At 43.8% G+C, this 12,500-nt stretch overlaps 1 pseudogene across 1 annotated transcript in view; it reads left to right on the plus strand.

The window, feature by feature from the left end:
• The window catches only part of LOC308075781 (glycine receptor subunit beta-like), a 55,239-nt pseudogene that overhangs the window by 39,468 nt on the left and 3,271 nt on the right, over positions 1 to 12,500 (plus strand). The window contains exons 8-9 of the transcript in view: positions 733 to 881; positions 1,568 to 1,726. The product of the transcript in view is annotated as a glycine receptor subunit beta-like (transcript). The remainder of the gene's footprint in view (positions 1 to 732; positions 882 to 1,567; positions 1,727 to 12,500) is intronic.

The following is a 12,500-nucleotide window of genomic DNA, read 5'->3' on the forward strand; positions in this document are numbered from 1 at the left end:
CACACACACACACACACACACACACACACACACACACACACACACACACACACACACACACACACACACACACACACACACACACACACACACACACACACACACACACACACACACACACACACACACACACACACACACACACACACACACACAAACGCGCGCACACGCACGCGCACACACAGAGAGCTGAATGGACAGTTATGCTGCGCTCACAGCAGCTACAAAAGTTACGAAACCACAAAGCGACGCAGTTTATCTGTCGCCGAGTCGTGGTTGAAGTGTTTGCAACATGCTCCAACGTTATCAAGCTCACGTCCGACAAGCGACAATATAAAGGATCATATTAATAAGTTATAATTATTGGACTAAAGAACAGGGAACTGGCTGATATGATGGAAATAACCCCCACCCCCGCACCCCCAGGAACTGTGTCGAGAGAGAATGTGAGTGGAAATGGAGGAACAACACTTGGTCAATGGTCAATGTATGTTGCAATGTCCATGACACTGTCATAAGACAAAGAAAAGGAAAACTAAACAAAAAACTAAACATGTGAGATATTGGAGATACAAGGTGTTCATGCCCAACAGTGAAAACGTGCTGAATAAATATGTAGTTTGATCATGCAGTGCAATTAACCAGTGCTTCCCCTCTGTGTGTGCGTGTGTGCGTATGTACGTATGTGCGTGTGTGCGTGCGTGTGTGTGTGTGTGCGTGCGTGTGTGTTAGGTATCTTGTCAGTGCTGTCGTTGTCCAGTGAGAGCATGACGCTGGCCGCAGACCTGCCTAAGGTGTCCTATGTGAAAGCTATAGACATCTGGCTCATCGCATGTCTGCTGTATGGCTTCTCATCACTGGTGGAGTATGCTGTCGTTCAGGTGAGGCAACGCCGGCGGTGGAAAAAAGTACTACAATGTTTTGCGCAAGTAAAAGTATCAATGCTGCAATGTAGAAGTACTCTGTTACAAGTAAAAGTCTGGAATTCAAAATGTACTTGAGTAAAAGTGCAAAAGTGTTGGTTATCAAAATGTATTAAAGTACCAAAAGTAGAAAGTAGTTTTCAAATGTATACAATGTATACAAATATTTTGAAAATAGCAGATCTACAAGCTCACAATGCGTCGGATGCGTTATGAGCTTGTCGATTGTCTCATTGTGTTTAATTAATGCTCAATCCTGACACGACTCGCGGTGAGCTTGTAGGTTGGCTATTTTCGGCACGGAAAAGTATAAAAAACCCTCGACTCGAAACCTCCGCTCTTCAAACACTAGCCTCCTCAAAACCCCCAAGATAAACCTACGTACCATCAGGGCGACCGGGCTTTCTGCTCGGCCACCTTTTTAACCAAGCATTTTTTGCTACACTGGTTTTACCCTTAGGTTTTAGCCTATGCCCTCATGTTTTTATGTTGTCGTGATGATGATTATTATTTTTTTATTATGCAAATGCTTATTGTAGCACTTTGAGATTTTCGCAAATATAAAGTGCATTATGAATACAATCCATTATCGGTATTATTATTAAATCAGGCATTATTGTGTCTCTGCCCTGTGTGCTGTTCAGGTGATGCTAAACAGTCCCAAGCGCATCGAGGAGGAGAAAGGCAAAATGGCCGCCAAGGAGAAAGCCAAGAGAGAGAAAGAGGGGACGAAGACTCCCAAGAAAACCAACAACCCGGTCAACGGGGCGGGTGGAACACCTCTCCATGTCACCGCCGTGCAGGTAAGCAGTGTTTATTTTAGTTTGAGTCATATTTTAGTCATCTGAAATGTTTCAGTTTTAGTCTACAGTCTAGACCAGCGCTACTCAACCCGCGGCCCGCGGGCCGCATGCGGCCCCAACGCAGCGTCTTGGCGGCCCCTCATGTTTTTTTTTTTTAAGCACAGGATAAAAATATACATTTCCGTTCAAATATATGGGTTGCTACATTTTTTTTTCAAAAACAAACATCAATTGTTACAGGTATAATGCATAGTTTTCTATGCATTTCAGTTTTTTGGGGGGGTTTGACCCCCATTTTTTTCCGGCCGCGCGGCTTTGCCGCGTGCCCAGGGTAGGTGTCCCTTATTTCAGCTGAACTGATGCCACTGGACATACACACAAAATAAACAGGTACAGTGAAAAGAATATGATGTCAAAATGTACATTTTCTTATAACAATAACAATGCGTAGTGTATCGAAAAATCCAAAATAGGACCGTCATTTTTAGCTTGCGGCCCCTTGGACTTTTGGTATTTTGCTGAGTGGCCCCTGAGCCATCTTAAGTTGAGTAGCCCTGTTCTAGACTAAATATCATAAGATTTTAGTCGACTAAATCGACTAATCTCTTGATGGCATCGTAATGCCTGATTTTACACTTGGTTGCATGCTGAAAATAGCCGATCTACAAGCTCACAACGCGCCGCGCTGCGACGCGTTGTGAGCTTTTAGATCTGCTATTTGCATGAGCGCAACAACCAAACATAACATGACTTGTCTTAGTTCTACTGGATCTCCTCTCCACTAGTCCCTCCCTAAGGTAGACGGTAGAGCAAGGAGAAAAATCAACTGTAAAGAAAAACATGTTCAATATCTATACAATTTTATCATGAACTCTTTTGTGATAACATAGGCTGCATGTAGGTAAGTAGCTACTTCATCATAGAAGAGCGTTGCACAAAAGTATAGTGAAAATAGCTTGTAGCTTGTAGATTTTTCACTATTTCTGACCATTTCTGTTCCATTTCCTGAAAAGTCACTGTGTTTGAACCATAGATAATAACGACAATGGACGGCGTTGCGCTCATATAATCTACAGACCGCAAATGAAGTCTATTTTTCAGCAATTTCAAATCCGCCATCTTTCTATATCGCGTCATGTCCTATGCAACCGGAAATGAATGCTATTGGTTGGGTAGCTTGTCAATCAAGAGCGGGGGTGGGGAATGAATGCTAGTGGTTGTGTAGCTTGTCAATCAAATCATCCCGCCCCTCCTACAGCAGACCCTACTTTATCATCAATTTTAAAATAAATGGGACCATAATTTACCAAAACGCATATCATGATGATTGACAGAAGACTTTAAACTGGCGAATGGAAGCATATAGTATTTATGACAATGTTTATTAAGGTAAGAAAATCAAGTCTAAAGTACATCCAATTGAATGGAGAAAGATTCTTTCTGACACCAGCAGGGGTAAAACAGCTAAACTACAGGCCATTCATGTGAACTTTTACTTCCTACTTCAAAGCCGGAAGCTGGGCCCTTGGTTTGGACATACAAGGTTTGCACCTGACAGGGACGATGTGTGCATTGTGCAGCAGCACCGCAGTGTCCCCATTAAAACTGTCGGGCCTTGGTTTACTGTCTAGCTCCATCACTGCTGCAGTGCATACATAAAGGAACATTATACTGTTTTACCACGGTTTACTGTCTCCATCACTGCTGCAGTGCATAAAGGAACATTACACTGTTTTATCATGGTTTACTGTCTCCATCACTGCTGCAGTGCATAAAGGAACATTACACTGTTTTACCATGGTTTACTGTCTCCATCACTGCTGCAGTGCATAAAGGAACATTACACTGTTTTATCATGGTTTACTGTCTCCATCACTGCTGCAGTGCATACATAAATAAACACTCCACTGTTTTATCATGGTTTACTGTCCTCATCACTGCTGCAGTGCATACGTAAAGGAACACTCCACTGTTTTATCATGGTTTACTGTCTCCATCACTGCTGCAGTGCATACATAAAGGAACATTACACTGTTTTACCACGGTTTACTGTCTCCATCACTGCTGCAGTGCATATATAAAGGAACATTACACTGTTTTACCACGGTTTACTGTCTCCATCACTGCTGCAGTGCATACGTAAAGGAGCATTACACTGTTTTACCACGGTTTACTGTCTCCATCACTGCTGCAGTGCATACGTAAAGGAACATTACACTGTTTTACCACGGTTTACTGTCTCCATCACTGCTGCAGTGCATACGTAAAGGAACACTCCACTGTTTTACCATGGTTTACTGTCTCCATCACTGCTGCAGTGCATACGTAAAGGAACACTCCACTGTTTTACCATGGTTTACTGTCTCCATCACTGCTGCAGTGCATACGTAAAGGAACAGTACACTGTTTTATCATGGTTTACTGTCCTCATCACTGCTGCAGTGCATACATAAAGGAACATTACACTGTTTTATCATGGTTTACTGTCCTCATCACTGCTGCAGTGCATACATAAAGGAACAGTACACTGTTTTATCATGGTTTACTGTCCTCATCACTGCTGCAGTGCATACATAAAGGAACACTACACTGTTTTATCATGGTTTACTGTCTCCATCACTGCTGCAGTGCATACATAAAGGAACAGTACACTGTTTTATCATGGTTTACTGTCCTCATCACGCTGCAGTGCATACATAAAGGAACACTACACTGTTTTATCATGGTTTACTGTCTCCATCACTGCTGCAGTGCATACATAAAGGAACACTGCACTGTTTTATCATGGTTTACTGTCCTCATCACTGCTGCAGTGCATACATAAAGGAACACTGCACTGTTTTATCATGGTTTACTGTCCTCATCACTGCTGCAGTGCATACATAAAGGAACACTGCACTGTTTTATCATGGTTTACTGTCCTCATCACTGCTGCAGTGCATACATAAAGGGCCCATAGGGGACCAGCATAGCATGTAGCTATAGGAGCCTTGCCTTGAAAGGCTTTAAAAGTAATCAGTAAAGACCTTGAAGTCGATCCTGACACTAACTGGAAGCCAATGGAGAGATGAATGTAATGTGAATGCGTTTCCTGGAGTTTGTTAAAAGGATCCCTGGCTAATGAGCCTTATATGCCTTAATCCTGCTATATAAACATTGCCTAGAGGGTCAGGGGGCGGGCCCTAGAGGGTCAGGGGGCGGGCGGACGGTGGACGGACGTCACAAAGGTAATTTGTGGTTAACTGTCATGTGGCACACTTAACCACATGGAAGCAAATATAGCTTTCCCACGGGACAGGCTTCACCGTTGCAGGTAGCTTGTAAATGTGTAATTTGATCTCTAATTTATTTGTTGCGCCAACTCATTTGTCAGTTTGCTGATTCATCCACTCTTAACTCTTTGACTGCCAGAGTATTTTCATAAAGTACTCCCCCAGTGCCAGCAATTTTCGTGTTTTTTTATTTTTATATTTTGAATTTTTCTCATGAAAATAATTTAAAGACACATAATTTAAAGACCCAGCACAAATCCGCCACTAGAGAGCAGCACATGACAGCTTGATCAGGTCGTTGGGTTACTCTCACCCTTCTTGATAGATTAGACAGGGAAAAACATGAAAACGGACGTGACGTAGTCCCAGATTGTTTTGATCGGCCAAAATTACGATGTGATACACGACGGCGATGACTGATCGTCACCCAGACCATAGATTATAGAAGAGAACCTGTCCGTTTGTCCGTTATACCGTGTGAAAAACCGTTTGTTTACCTATTTTGGACAAAAATGACCGGGGAAAATAATCAAAAACCGGAAACGGAATCCAGGTCATGAAACCGGATGCAGATGTCCGTGAAGTAAGTGGAACTCGAAAATAACATTGAATATTAAGCAGCATAGCGCAATCAGAGATTAAACAATGAACGCGCGTCCAGCGCGTCGAACGCGTCGACGGCCAACTGGACAAAGTAGCACTTGACGCGTTATCGCGTCGTCCGCAGTCAAAGAGTTAAGAGGACAGTATCATTGTTTTTTCTCAAAATACATGTTATAATTCTACTACAGAAGACAGGTGTGAAAGGTGTGCTGACGCAGAAAAAAAGTCATATTGATTTTTTAGCGCCGTTGCTCCGATCCTCACCAACATGGCACCAACACTCAGGCGTCTGCCATCAGAATAGCCACAACAGGGGCCCCCACGTGGCCCCCACGGGCTCACGTGCTGCATGTGAGCTTGTAGATCCGCTATCATTGAAATAGCCAGGGTGAGCATGTAGATCAGCTATTTTGAATAGCCAACGCAAAGATCGAAAATTACACGGATGCGTTCCCGGTTTTAATTAACCCATTAAGACCTGGAACGCATCTGTGTCACTTCTTGATTTGAGCTAAAAACGCATTATTTTACACTTTGGCTATTCAAAAATAGCAGATATACAAGCTCATAGCGCGGCACCGAGTGCCGCGCTACGAGCTTGTAGATCTGCTATTTTTGAAAAATCGTGAAAATGTGTGCTAATCTTTGAATATATATTGTTTAAAGCAGACATTTGTAACTCAAATTTTTGCTTCTGGGGGGTCCCTGGAACCAAATATTTTGAGATGGGGGTTCGTGGCCAAATACATATAGTTTTGGGGGTACTTGACATGAAAAAGTTTGAGCACCACTGATATAGAAACATAGTTTTTTTTCAAAAAACTGTTGGGATTTAGGAGACATTTTGTAGAAATCGGCTTCAGGTCTTCTAGAGCCTGGAGTAGAGGACAATCCCAGCTTTTCAAGTACAGGTTCATGTCGGGTCTCTCTGTTAAGATGTGAATGAACAGGCCCAATTACAAGGGTGTCGTATTTTAGGTTGTATTATTTGTAATGTGCCCTGTATGTCATTGGTTCTCAAAGTGGGGTCCAGGGACCCCCAGGGGTCCTTGAGGGGGTTCCAGGGGGTCCCCAATCAAATGATTGATAGGAACCAAATGGACCCTTATGGGTCTGTAACTCTGAGAGAGTACAAGTGGAACCACATTGACCCTTATGTGTCCATTTTGTTCCTTTTTTACTCTCTCAGAGTTAGATTAACATAGATTTTATCGTGTATAGTGGGGTCCCAGAGATAGAAATGCCATCAAATGGGGGTCCATGTCCTACTAATGCATATCAAATTGGGTTCCTTGAAATTAAAATGGTTCGGAATCACTGCTATAGCCTTTAAAAAAAAAATACTTTTGGGGGTCCCTGGCATATCTTTTCAAACGGGGGTCCGTGGGCTGATATGGATGTTGGATGTTGGACGTTTTTAGTCCAGTATTTGTTTGATCATTGTCTGTGAATTGTCATGACGGTCCATTGTTTGTTAAATGAAATGGAAAAGTGTCCTGGCAAGTCCATATGGGCCGGGCTTCCTTTGGAAGCCTGACCCTTTAATAAAGGAAATCGATCAATCGATCAATCAATCATAGTGACAGAAAATACGTAATTTTGGCAATGATTCTCAACCTGGACGAACCAAGACTGTAGAACCTTTATTAGTCACTTGATCATCGAAAAAAGAGGTCAGAGTCAAGAGGTCACACCTAGACTGCGGGGCTGTTTGCCTGATTTGTTTATTGATAAAGTGCCAAGACGTGACTGGAGGAGGAGGGCCAAAGAGGAGGATCTCCCATTTGGTCTCATTTAGCTGGTGGCAGTGTTGGGACATCAAAGCACTTGATGCCAGATATAGACACAACAATATACGGGACGTATTGTATTGCCCATGTCACCAGGTTTCACTCCTTAAGACCGGGAACGCATCTGTGTCATTTTAAGATATTTTTTTTGGCTATTCGAAAATAGCAGATCTACAAGCTCATAGCGCGGCACTCGGTGCCACGCTATGAGCTGAGCCCCCGCTGCTATTTTCTTTTAAAAATCGTGAAGATTTATGCAATTTGGCCGATTCTAATGTCTAAATCCTAACAGTGTTTTGAAACAAAGTATGTTTCTATATCAGTGGTTCACAAACTCAAGGACCCCCAAATGATATGTATTTGTTCCAGGGACCCCCCAAAAGCAAAGATTTGAATTACAAATGTTGGCTTTAAAAATATATAATTCAAAGATTTGCACAAATGTTCAAGGTTTTTCAAAAATAGCTGATCTAAGGGGGCACGGTGGCGCAGTCGGTAGCGCTGTCGCCTCTCAGCTAGAAGGTCCTGGGTTCGATTCCCGCCGGGGACGCTGTGGGCACTGGGGGCGTGTCTTCTCCTCCGCGTCATCAGCGCCCATACCCTAGGTGGGGTTGGCGAAAGGGCCTACTCTGTGTGGAGTTTGCATGTTCTCCCCGTGTCTCCTAGGGTAGTTAATACCCTCACAAAAACATGCAGTAATCCTGGTCTCTATACTGCCTCCCCCTGGCCAGCCGGGGCGCCTGATGGAGGGGAAAGGAACTGGTTGGAATAACGTGTTCCTTCCACGCGCTACGTCCTACCAGGGAAACGCCCCCCTGTCAGGTGACAAGAAGCTCAGTTGGCTCTCGCGAGAGAGTATGTTTTACCCTCCGTCCGTCCGTGTGTGTGTGTGTATGTGTGTGTGTGTGTGTGTGTGTGTGTGTCCGTCCGTCCGTGTGTCCGTCTGTGAACAGCTAATCTCTGGCCCCGTTGGCCCGGTCGCTGCGAAACTGTGCACACACACTCCCTGGATGCCAATTCAGAACCTCTGCCTCACATTTTTCACATGGGCCTGTTATAGCGCCACCTGGAGGCCGATTTGTGCAAAACCCATTTTTTTACATTACTCCTACAGATTTTATCCAAACGTCATGCAAATCAGTACACAGTATCTCTATAGTCATGTGATCAACACGGATCTGTCCAATTTTCCATATTCCATCCTGATTGGCTAAGGTTGGCTTCCAAAGTTTGCAGGATTGGTCCGTTTTGAACTAAATGCCTCAAATCATGAACGCAGCTTGCTATTTCCGTGAAATTTCACATGCACATTCCCACTAGGCAGAGGAAGAAATGCCACTTGAAAATGTTCAAATCAGCCTCATGGTGGCGCTATAAAAGGCCGATTTGCGTTTTTAACTATAACTGCACCGATCTGCGTGAAACTTTGCACGCATACTTCCTAGAGGCCAAGGAAAAACATCTGCCCTGCATTTTTCACATTAGCCTTTTTTAGCGCCACCAGGAGGCCCACTTATGTAAAACACATTTTTTTAGATTAAGCCTTCACATTTTATCCAAATTTTACGCAAATTGGTACACATGATCTCTATAGTCATGTGATCAAGATGGATCTGTTTGATTTTTCATATTCCATCCTGATTGGCTAACATCGACATTTAAAGTTTGCAGGAGTAGCCCGTTTTGAACAAAATGCCGCAAATCATGAACGCAACGTCCGATTGCGGTGGAACTTTGCACGCACATTCGCGTTGAAGAACAAACGCCACCCTTTTAACATTGCCCTATTATAGCGCCACCAGGAGGCCGATGTTTCTTTTTTATATTACTCCTACAAATTTTGTCCAAACATCATGCAATCATTACACATTATCTCTATAGTCAAGTGATCAAGATGGATCTGTCCGATTTTTTATATTCCATCCTGATTAGCGAATTCCGAACATTGCTGCCCACAATAACCTACCTGACCTGGCGGAGACCTGTGCTCCGAGGAGCACTTTTTCTAGTTGAATTTGAATCCGTGGAAGTAACAGTTTTGGACATGTGAGCTTTCCACCCGACAGAGGCCATCATGTAAGTGATGACACGAGGACGTGAGCGCAGACACACTGTTGGAAATGAAATACTGTAAATTGAAGCAGAAGGCGTGGGTTCACTCTCCTGATTGGATGTTATTGGTGTCCCGAGTGAAAACGTACGTTTTCTTTATTAAAGTGCTGGAAACACTCTACAGCAGGGGTCTGCAATGTTTTCAGGCCAAGGACCCCCTAGCTGAGAGAGAGATGAAGCAGGGACCCCCTCTATATTGTACAAAAATGTGTTTCAGATTAAGTTTTTTTTTTTACTTAGTCTGCTCTTTTTTCCCTCTACACCTATAGCCTCTTTGCCAAAAATAGCCGATCTACAAGCTCTCAACGCCTCGCAGCGCGAGGCGTTGAGAGCTTGTAGATCGGCTATTTTCGGCTAATTTTCCCCTCAGAAAAGGAATTCTAGGGTTCAAGTGGTTAATGTTAAAAAAAAACTAAATCCTATCACACAACGATATGGCGGACCCCCTATAGTAGCTCTGAGGACCCCCTGTTGAAGACCCCTGCTCTACAGCAATGATTACCGTCAGAATGCAGAGATTTAACGTTTAAAGGGAAAAAAAAAGGTACTTTCACGCTTAAATGTATCACCTATAGCATCTATAATAACAACTGCACAGAAAGCCCATAAGCACCACAGAGGTGACACTTTATTGCATTTGCATGTTCAGTATGCATGGCTATGGATGCAATTCATTGCTGCAGGAAATCAATAATAAAAGTGTCTAAATATGTAAAAATCTGTCCCGTCCCCCCCCCCCTCGCCTCTCTGGAGCCAGGGCCATAAATTTACACCGGCTATAACCCTTCGAGAGAGAGTGTGTGTGCGTGTGTTTGTGGGTGTGTGCTAGCCTGGTAAACCCTCCCTCCGGAAATCTCATTTCTATTTGATTCCAGGAGTGAGTCTGGCCTGATCACCCATTCTGCAATATTGGCTGCAGGCTGGAGTTGGGCGGGAGTAATACCGTTGACTGACAACCCCTTCAGCCAATGATAATTTTTCCCCTTCAGCCAATCAGCAGTTCACCAGTCTAATGTGACGCAACGGGACTTTTGAGACAGCCATGCCCAAAATGGGTTGCCTTATTCGGATACATGGGTGTCACTGCCCACCCCTACCGGTTCTCTAAATTTGTATTTTTAAATAGGCTTTGTCATGATTAATTGACCACATATATGAAGTTAAACAACTAAATTCTATCCAAACGATATATTATAAGTAAATTCCGTGCCTCAAAATAGAAGTTAGAGAGCTTTTTGAAGTAAAAAAATAGCGGAGAATATAGCGGACAAGAAAAAGATGGCTGCCGTTCGTGTTTTGGGCTCACTCGAACTCGCCACCTGATTGGCCAACTGTCGCTGTCAATCACAGAACGATGTGCGACGACGCTGATAGGCTCGGTTAGCTGGTAATTCCACTAGAAACCCCCACAATGGGCTATCAGGCCAGACTCACTCCTGGAATCAAATAGAAATGAGATTTCCGGAGGGAGGGTTTACCAGGCTAGGTGTGTGCGCGTGAGTGTGTGTGTGTGTGTGTGTGTGCGTGCGTGTGCGTGTGTGTGTGTGTGTGTGTGTGTGTGTGTGCGCATGTGTGCGTGTGCCAGTGTGTCTGTGTACGTGCGCGCGCGCGTGTACTACTTTGTCCCCACAAGTATAGCAGAATTTAAGGAACAGACCCCACTGGATACATTGTTTGAATTATTGGTTACATTTAGGCTCGGGTTAGGATTAGATATTTTGAGTTTATAGGTTTAGGGATTATAAGGTTAGCGCTACGCCTGATATACAGTATAGTTGCGCTTTGGTGTCGTGTAAAAAATGCAGATCTATACAAGCCCACAACGGTGTAGATCTGCTATTGTTGCAGCTTTAGGCTTATGGTTAAAAATCGCAAAGATAAAATACAAAATGAAATGGCATTCATCACCATCTTGAAACGCTGATGTCCTCACAAGTATGGTAATGAAAACCTGTGTGTGTGTGTGTGTGTGTGTGTGTGTGTGTGTGTGTGTGTGTGTGTGTGTGTGTGTGTGTGTGTGTGTGTGTGTGTGTGTGTGTGTGTGTGTGTGTGTGTGTGTGTGTGTGTGTGTGTGTGCGTGCGTGCGTGCGTGCGTGCGTGCGTGCGTGCGTGCGTGCGTGCGTGTGATTGATAAAATGGCTCTAATTGCTCTCAGGGTGCGCACTCGCTATTATTCACTGACTTCAAAATGTCACTTCAGATATGTTACGGAATGCATTTACTGTATGTGAATGTATGTGTGTGTGTGTGTGTGTGTGTGTGTGTGTGTGTGTGTGTGTGTGTGTGTCAGATGGAATCTGGGTATCTTTCCGTGAGAATGGTAAAACGTACAGAGGAGACATCCTGGAGACCGGCTCAGCGGATGTGTCAAACCACATTATGCCAGAAACACAGCGTTTGATTTCCACTTCGCTTCAGAATGGATACGATGACAAACTCCTCAGCCTACTTTAATCTGTGTCAAACTCTTAAGGTCCTTTGCACACTGGTGCGTTTTTTCCGGTGCGTTTTATTAATTCGAAATCCTCAAAATAAAACGTCACGCACAACATCCTTGCACACTGAGTCAGATGCATTTTATTTATATTCGCAGAACGAAAAAAAAAGAAGCAGTGAAGATGATTTTGTGGTCCTGTCACCTGTGAAAAAAAAGAAAAAGGAAAAGAGAATATTGGGTTCATCCCATCCTGACATTTCGTAAACAGGATGGAGAGTTTCCCACGTTGTACAAGAAGCTGCGACATTAACCCGTTTCAGAGTTGCTTTTAGGATAATCTCTCAAGAACAGATTCTGCTCTGCGTTTGAATCTGTCGGTAGCCGCGTTGACAACCCATGCACATTGGCTACAAGTGGGCGTGACCATCGGATCAAGAAGCAGGCCGCGCTTTACCCAATCAAATGTAGTGGGCGGGATTTACGTGTGTGCCGTTCCTTCCCCACTGGAAACAAACCGAAACTCATTTAACAATAGCGTCCTCGAAGCCGACAAAACCACG

This window comes from Gymnoscopelus braueri (assembly GCF_963280865.1).
Source record: "Gymnoscopelus braueri genome assembly, chromosome: 2".
Taxonomy (NCBI): Eukaryota; Metazoa; Chordata; class Actinopteri; order Myctophiformes; family Myctophidae; genus Gymnoscopelus; species Gymnoscopelus braueri.